The sequence below is a fragment of the Neolamprologus brichardi genome, chromosome 6, assembly GCF_056152115.1.
Source record: "Neolamprologus brichardi isolate AB-2024 chromosome 6, ASM5615211v1, whole genome shotgun sequence".
Lineage (NCBI taxonomy): Eukaryota > Metazoa > Chordata > Actinopteri > Cichliformes > Cichlidae > Neolamprologus > Neolamprologus brichardi.
In genome coordinates, this window is record NC_142109.1 from 29,392,062 (window position 1) to 29,399,374 (window position 7,313).

At 38.5% G+C, this 7,313-nt stretch overlaps 1 pseudogene across 1 annotated transcript; it reads right to left on the bottom strand.

The window, feature by feature from the left end:
- Positions 1–764: 764 nt before the first annotated feature.
- Positions 765–5,769, bottom strand: LOC148102599 (uncharacterized; annotated as a pseudogene). The gene is made up of 6 exons (XR_015719198.1): positions 5,665–5,769; positions 2,729–2,839; positions 2,453–2,641; positions 2,143–2,295; positions 1,823–1,906; positions 765–1,731 (listed from the first exon to the last, which is right to left on the bottom strand). The product of XR_015719198.1 is annotated as an uncharacterized LOC148102599 (transcript).
- Between the last annotated feature and the right edge of the window lie 1,544 nt (positions 5,770–7,313).

Sequence of the window (7,313 nt, forward strand, 5' to 3'; positions counted from 1 at the left end):
TCTATCATTCTGTAGATGTGTTGGGACATGTGAAATATATGTAATTAAACTTGGAGTTTGACTACAAGTTAGCATGCAAGTGGTTCACCAACATTCAGAGATGTAGTTTTTCTTTTTTTTTCTTTTTCTTTTCTTTTTTTGCCTGTCACGTTTGGCTCTTTTGCTATCAGAGTTATTGTCTAAAGGTGAAGAAAGATGCCCAACGGATTTACTTTACCAAATTGACCTTCCCAGCCTTGCCACAATGGTCCATTTCATTCACCTTTTATTGTTTATTTTATTTTCACTTGCTGAATACGGGACAGACTTGACTGGGAGAAAGAAAGAGGGAAAGAAAAACAGCTGAGAAGAGGGACGAGGGAGAAGGGCAAAAAACAAAAACCAACAGAATAAGCAGACAAGAAAAAAATAAATAAATATATCGATCACCTGGATCACCTGTTGAGAAAGAGAAAAGAAAACAAGCAGAAGAATAATAATAGTAATAGAATAAACAACATCACAATGATATATGGGAATATGACAGTAAATACTAAATATTAAACATTATTGTGCAGCACGTAAGATCGACGAAATATATTTTAATGTTTAACACCAACTTATTTTTATTTGCCAGTGGTACGCAATGATATTATGTAATGTAAACACATTGCAATTATGTTCCTGCAACACAACTTATGGCTTTAAATCCTACTTAATTTTTTCAATTGAAATATTAACTGATCATTATTGACAAAAAAAGACTGAGTGCTACTGAACAATTCACCTTTATTAAACTGTAACAGCAGTGAAAGCAGCAATTCTGCCATGAACAAGTCCAAAATCACATCCATATAAACTGGTTAACACATTTTTAAAGATAGCCTGAAGAAATAACTAAGAGGAAAAAGTTAGTTTGAGAATATATTTGCAAATATTTCACAAAAAAACTGACCTTAGCAGCAAATAAAAGAAAGTGCTTATAGATGATCCTGTCATCTCTTACATATAACATTTGTATTAATTACACAATTGAAAATGTAAACTAAATTAAGACTACCTGAAAAAAAGCAACACGCTTTTATGAATAAACAGATTTACACAAATATAACTTGTGTATTACTTGACAACAGTTTCAGCTTCTGTACAAGTATTTATCTGTACAAGATTTCAACTAAGTTGAGCCTTAAATGACATTGTTACATAACTAATACCAAACACCTACATGAATTTTAATCTTCATTTTAAACATGTAAGCAGGACATTAATGTTGACTTAGAATATATTGCTAAAAATCGTCAGTAAAAATTTCTTACAACATGATACCAAAAGGAAAAATCATCCTGCATTGCAGTCACATGAGGGGAAAGCAATAAAAACATAAGCAGTATAACGTTACTGAACACAAAATGAAAAACTGCAAAGAATTGCAGAAGTGCAGTCTTTGACTTCTCAATGAAACAGATGGTTTTTGAAAGCAAGAACTTTAGAGAGTTTAGCTCCATCCAGTTCCATGAAAACCTTCTGGAAAACATCAAAGTTGTAGCGAAGGTCAGCAGGGTAGGCAAGGTTTAATGCATACATGAGTCCAAATAGCATTATCACAGCAAATGCTACATTATCCAAATTCTTCGCCACCCTGATGCCTGCAAGGACAACTCTTGTTCATCTGCCGAGGCTTGCTCTTTTCAGAAGATAAATTCGAACAGTGGTGTCTTCAACAGTCTCACTGATGGCACGTTCTTCCATGCCCTGTAAAAAAGAAGCCATGTTAGTCATTTCATGCCAAGTAAGTAATATGACACACTGTGGAAAGTCCGAAAAAAAAAAGACAAGTACATACCACATACTCCCGGATAAGCATGCCAGCGTCTTCACCCATGTAGATACACACTCCCTTGACAGACGCAGCATCAACATCTTCACACTGAAATGAAATGTATGTAATTAGCATCTTCATTCAGCCCTTGTCCTTCATTTAGGTTTAATAGTGTACTTTACATGAATGTTTTTAAAGTAAAGGCACACAAATTAATAATAGGTTTACTGGCAATTAATAATAAGTTGACAAAGTGAAGGTTAAAAAAAACAAGCAGATGTAAAAATACAACATGAGAGAATTTATCATGGGAAAACATTTGAAATTCAGGCTTTATCACTTACATTATCCATTTATGCCACAATTCTTTTCAGTATTAGTCCAAGCTCTCCTCTTCTGTTGACCAACTTCATCAGGTTGTCCAAGTGGAGGGCCAGCTGAGCCACAAACTTTGTCTGAGGGGGGATGGTGGCAATTCTCTTAAACTCAGCGTTGATCTGAAAACATGAGCACAGAGGAATGAGCTTCAAAGGTTTAATACCTGGAAGAAGGCCGCAATCACTCATGCTGAAGAAATGGGCTGTCAAATAACAACTGTGCCTTAACCATTTTAGGTTAATACCACAAGAACACAGTGTATGAGGCAAACCTTACCTCATGGAAGTCAAATAGAGCAGGCCATCTTGCCATGAAAGCCTCCACCATTGGTGCATCACGAACATCTTCATGTCTTCTGTATGAAAAAGTCTTTTCCATCTTGAGTTTCACCAACTCTGTTACTCTTTTTTTATGTCCATGTGGTGGGCTTTGACATGTCAATAGCTTTAAGAGTCCCTTTGTCTGCTACTTCTGAAACTGAGGTGAGGTTAAGAAACTCATTCTCAAACAAGAAATCCATAAACTGAAGTCTGAAACTGCCCTGAAGACAACACTGTCTCTTGACTTCAACGATGAGATCCTCAGTTGATTCAGGCGCTCCATTAGAGAGTGAGCCTTCGACAGGTTCCCGTCAGCCAAAACAGTCTTTAGGACCATAGGACTCTGTAGGCAAAAAATAATTACATATTCAGAAAGAATCATTTCAGTTTAGTTTTCATAAAGCTATCCATACCCAATAGTCAAAGTTATAAAGATCAGACATAAAAAAAGAAGAATTTATCTAATGAAATACATGCGACTGAACCTATTACACTTATATGAACACCTTTTATTTCTATATGCCTTTTTAAAGTCACAATGTGGACTGATCCAATCTCATAGTCAACCAATGGATAAGTATCAAGGAGTTCAGAGTGAAATGAGAGTGAATATTCTTGATGATACTGGGCTGAGCTCAAAAGCTCTGTCGTGCTCTCTGTACCAGCCACCAAGCTCTCTGACAATGTAGAATATGATGTGGTACAATGCAGATATGGTTTTTCAGTATTCTTGCAATCCACCTGCTGCCCTTTGGGCCAGTACCATTCCCTTTCTGTAAGTTATACTCTTTATGTCACACACTGTCCAAGGTCACCCTCTAGAATGTCAGGGAATATGTACCTAAAGAGGAGATAGCTTAAGTCATTAAGTCTTTAACTCCACTAGAAAGGCCGATACAGCTGAGCCCTCTAATTCAGAATTGCCAAGAGATGGGGAATTAAGTTGGTAAGCTATCATCATCTGATGTTTTGACTTCTGTAATCATAAAGGTAAAAATTCCACCATCACAAAAAACATTAATTTTAATTGAAAAAAGGTATTCCAGTCCAGAAGAGCATCAATGGTTTCTTTAAAGTACCAATCTTTCTCTCATTTATACATAATGTTTTGAGAAGCAGCTCACATATGTTCTACACAAAGTAGAAAAAAAAAAAAAGGGGGGGGGGGGGGTAATTTTTGTTAGGACAATGTTGGAAAATTCACAATACATCACTTAATAAGGCATACTCTGTTGAACAAACTTATCTCCTTGTAGATATCTGCTGTGTTATTTGGGCTTGACCAATAGAATAGTCAAGTAAGTGACACTTCTTCACCTAAAACAATGACTAAATGGAAAAATGATTTGGCATTTATGGGCACAGGTTCTTAAACCCATGTCTAAGGTGGCAGGATCCTTATTATAACTTGAGTGCGTGTCAGCAGCAAGAATTAAGTTATGGCACTATAGGGCTCCCAGCTTCTTAACCTCCGACGGTTACAGCCGGACTAATTAGCCACTGTAGCCATAACTAGCACGAGTAACACAAACACTATTGCACTCTCTCAGTGACGTTTTAACTTGCTAAGCCATCAAAAACGTCAGTGCTCTCTGTCACATGCATAAATTCCATATCTGACCGACAACAGCTGCTTTCTCCCGACTATGTGCAATTTGTTACTATTTTTCAGTTTTAGCCACAAAGCTAATACCAACTTTAGCTAGCACTGTAAAAACAACATGTAGATACAAATTACGTTTCATATAGCATGCACTACAACAATTCTGTGAAAACGTGCCCAACTAAAACAAATGTATTTAAATTACTTACCTTCTCAGTATGCCTGACTCAGTGCCAAAAGTTGCATGTGGCTAAACAGTCTTCCAGAATCTGGCGGTCAATTGCGCTCTCCTTAAATTATGTTGTTGTCTTATTGGATAAGACTCTAGGTCTTATTATCCAATCATATTTAGTTGTTGTCTTTGAATATATTGCATCATTTCCGGTTGTGGTCAAACATGATTACAATTGGTTTTAGTATTCTAATTTAGTCACTTTAAATCAATGCAAGAAAAATGAGTAGTCTCAGTATTGTTTATAATCAAGTAAATGGTACTTTATTTAATCATGTAAATAAGAGAAACATGAAAGGCTTGTGTAGCATTAACTAAATTCATTTGTGCAAATTCAAAAGCCTGCCTATTCCCATTTTTTCAGTGTGCACTACTTCCACCTGGGCTCCAACTGGCATTCCTTCTGATTTCACTCTAATAAAATAATTAATAATTTTGTATCAACTGTTTTTTCAAAGTAGCTTCTTTCAATGTGAACTCCTTTGTAGTTTTTCTGATCAACACTTTATGTGCTATTGAGCAGATCTGGTACGTCCACCAATATGATGCCGGTCTGATACTGCTGGACCAACTTCTATGGCATCATCTCTCTATGTTACCATACTTGCTGAACTGCTTATTACACAGTGTGTGAATAATCAGTCCTTTTTGTGAATGAGCAACTCTACAGCATGTGTCCGGGCAGCAGGGTGATAAATACTTGTCGGCTTGTATCACTCGCAGGGTCATGTGAGAAAGGTCTAGACTCTGCAGACTGAGAAAATGGATGTGACACACTAAGATCATACGTGCAGTGTCTTCTTCATCCCACCAGTTTAAACAATACAGCAGTCGTGCTGACAGACAGGAAGCAGAAGTCAAAGCTCAAGCAAAGAGCAAAGCTTTAAGCACGGATTACGATGGCACTGTGGGTTAAAGCAGGAGGGAGAAAAGCGGAAGGCAGAGCCCAGGTCTAATTGCTTGCGTAGGCTGACACATCTGAATTTACGGGCTGCAGTGGAGCAGTGCCACTCATTTAAGACTCTTTATTTAAGAGCTAAGAAAAAAAACCACACACACATAACAGATATTTTGTTCACTTGTTTCATAATCTGTTTAAGTCTCCTCTTTTCACTTTGCTGTTGCTAAATTTGTCTTGCCTTGCTCAAACGTAAAAAGCCAAAATGACACCATTATTTTGACTAGACTGTTTTCCTCCCAGAGAGAGAGGCCAGAGGAAGTGTAGGTGACCTAGACTGGTTAACCACCACACAACCACGAGTTGGCTGGGGCACTGCCACCTCCGCAGCCACCCTCTGCATCCAGCCTGCCAGGTCCACATTACTACTACTACATGCCATGACCACAAGTGGCCCTGCTCCAGTTCTAGCGTCCCATTGGGTCCACGCTGGGTGCTTTCTCTCTCCTCATCGGTATAAACAGTCTGCAGTCTGGCCATCGACTGACACGAAGCTCATTTGGGTCGCATTTACAGGCCAGACGTGCATATGTTTGCATTTGGGTCTGTAACAACAGTTTGCACAGCGCTTGCTCTTCACTGCATGTGCACAGTTCTGCATGTGTGTGTTGTTTTTGTGCTCCTTTTTCTCCACGAATTGCAAAACCCAACCTCAAGCTCCTGTCTGGGAATGATCAGCTGAGAACTCGGTTGAGAGGCTGCAGTGAAGGTTATTCTTGACCCATGAAAGGATATTAAAGTGTATCTCTGGCCAATCTAACAAGCTTTTTTACGATCCATTTAGAGGAGCATAACACAGAAACTTCAGGCTAGATCAAGTAAACATAAACAGCGCAATGCAGAGCCGCCTTTTGGGAAGATTTCTCACACGCTTCTGAAGCCATTTACTCGATGTTGTCATCTTTCTACTGCTGATTAGAAAACACAAACGCACTCGGCCACAGAGAATCAAGCCTCAGTTATGTGAGTTAAAACAAAAAGGGAGCACATGCCAAATCTCTTTTTTTCTCAATGTTTGGACCTGAGGTATTATTTGGGACAAAAGGTGCACTTTCAGCAGCTACAGTCACGTACACACACCACCCACTTCATTGGCTGTGATACACTGCCTGTGGTGTTTCGGACCATTTCTTGGTAGCAGCAACTCTCCACTCATGCTTTAGGACTGAGACATAACACAACACTCGGTTAGACCGTGAAAGTTTAGATCTGACAGTCAGCTACATTAAGTATTGTTACACTAATTCATTTTCTCTTAATGCTTATTGGTTACTGTTGAAGTCAGCAGGGTAAGCTTTAGGGAAAATATGAACTTTCTAACCCTCTGACCACACCTTAAAAAAAAACCTAACACAAAATATTTATTGCAAACCAGTCTTTTTAACCACAATTACAGTTCCAGACTCCCTCTTGGTGTCTTCTCTATTTGCTCCATGAAACAACTTTGAAACCAAAAAGCATCACTGTCAAATGAATTTGCATGTCATGTTGCATAACATTTTGCAGTAGAGGCTAACTGAAGTGCTGAATAAAAAGCTCTTGATTGCATGGAGGAGAAGCATAAAGTGATGAGTCACTTTTAAAAGAATAATAATCTCATATTTGCACATGGCGAGACACAGGGCCTGGTGGTGGTCTGCCTCTCTGCCGAACTTTCCATGTTTCTTCTTTGTGGTGATGATGCCGGTGGTGTTAGTCCCAGTCAAGACAGTGTCATACTTTCCTGCGCAGCTGCTGTGCTGAAGTTTTCCCTTGTGTATTACCCGGACTAACCAGCATCACGCCATTTCGTGATGCTTTTCAGCAGACTACAAACAGCTTTGAGACCACTTGCTCTTGTTTTTGCACTTTTCAATTATATAAAAGCTTTTTTTTAAGTCAGATTTTGCCCCAGTTTCACATTACAGATGTGCTGCATTTAAGTATTTGCACCTATTCCTTAACAAACTAGTGACAATAACACAAGCAACCAAGTCCCCCTCTCGTCTTTCAGTTTTTTCACAGACGAAAAGGACACAGATTTA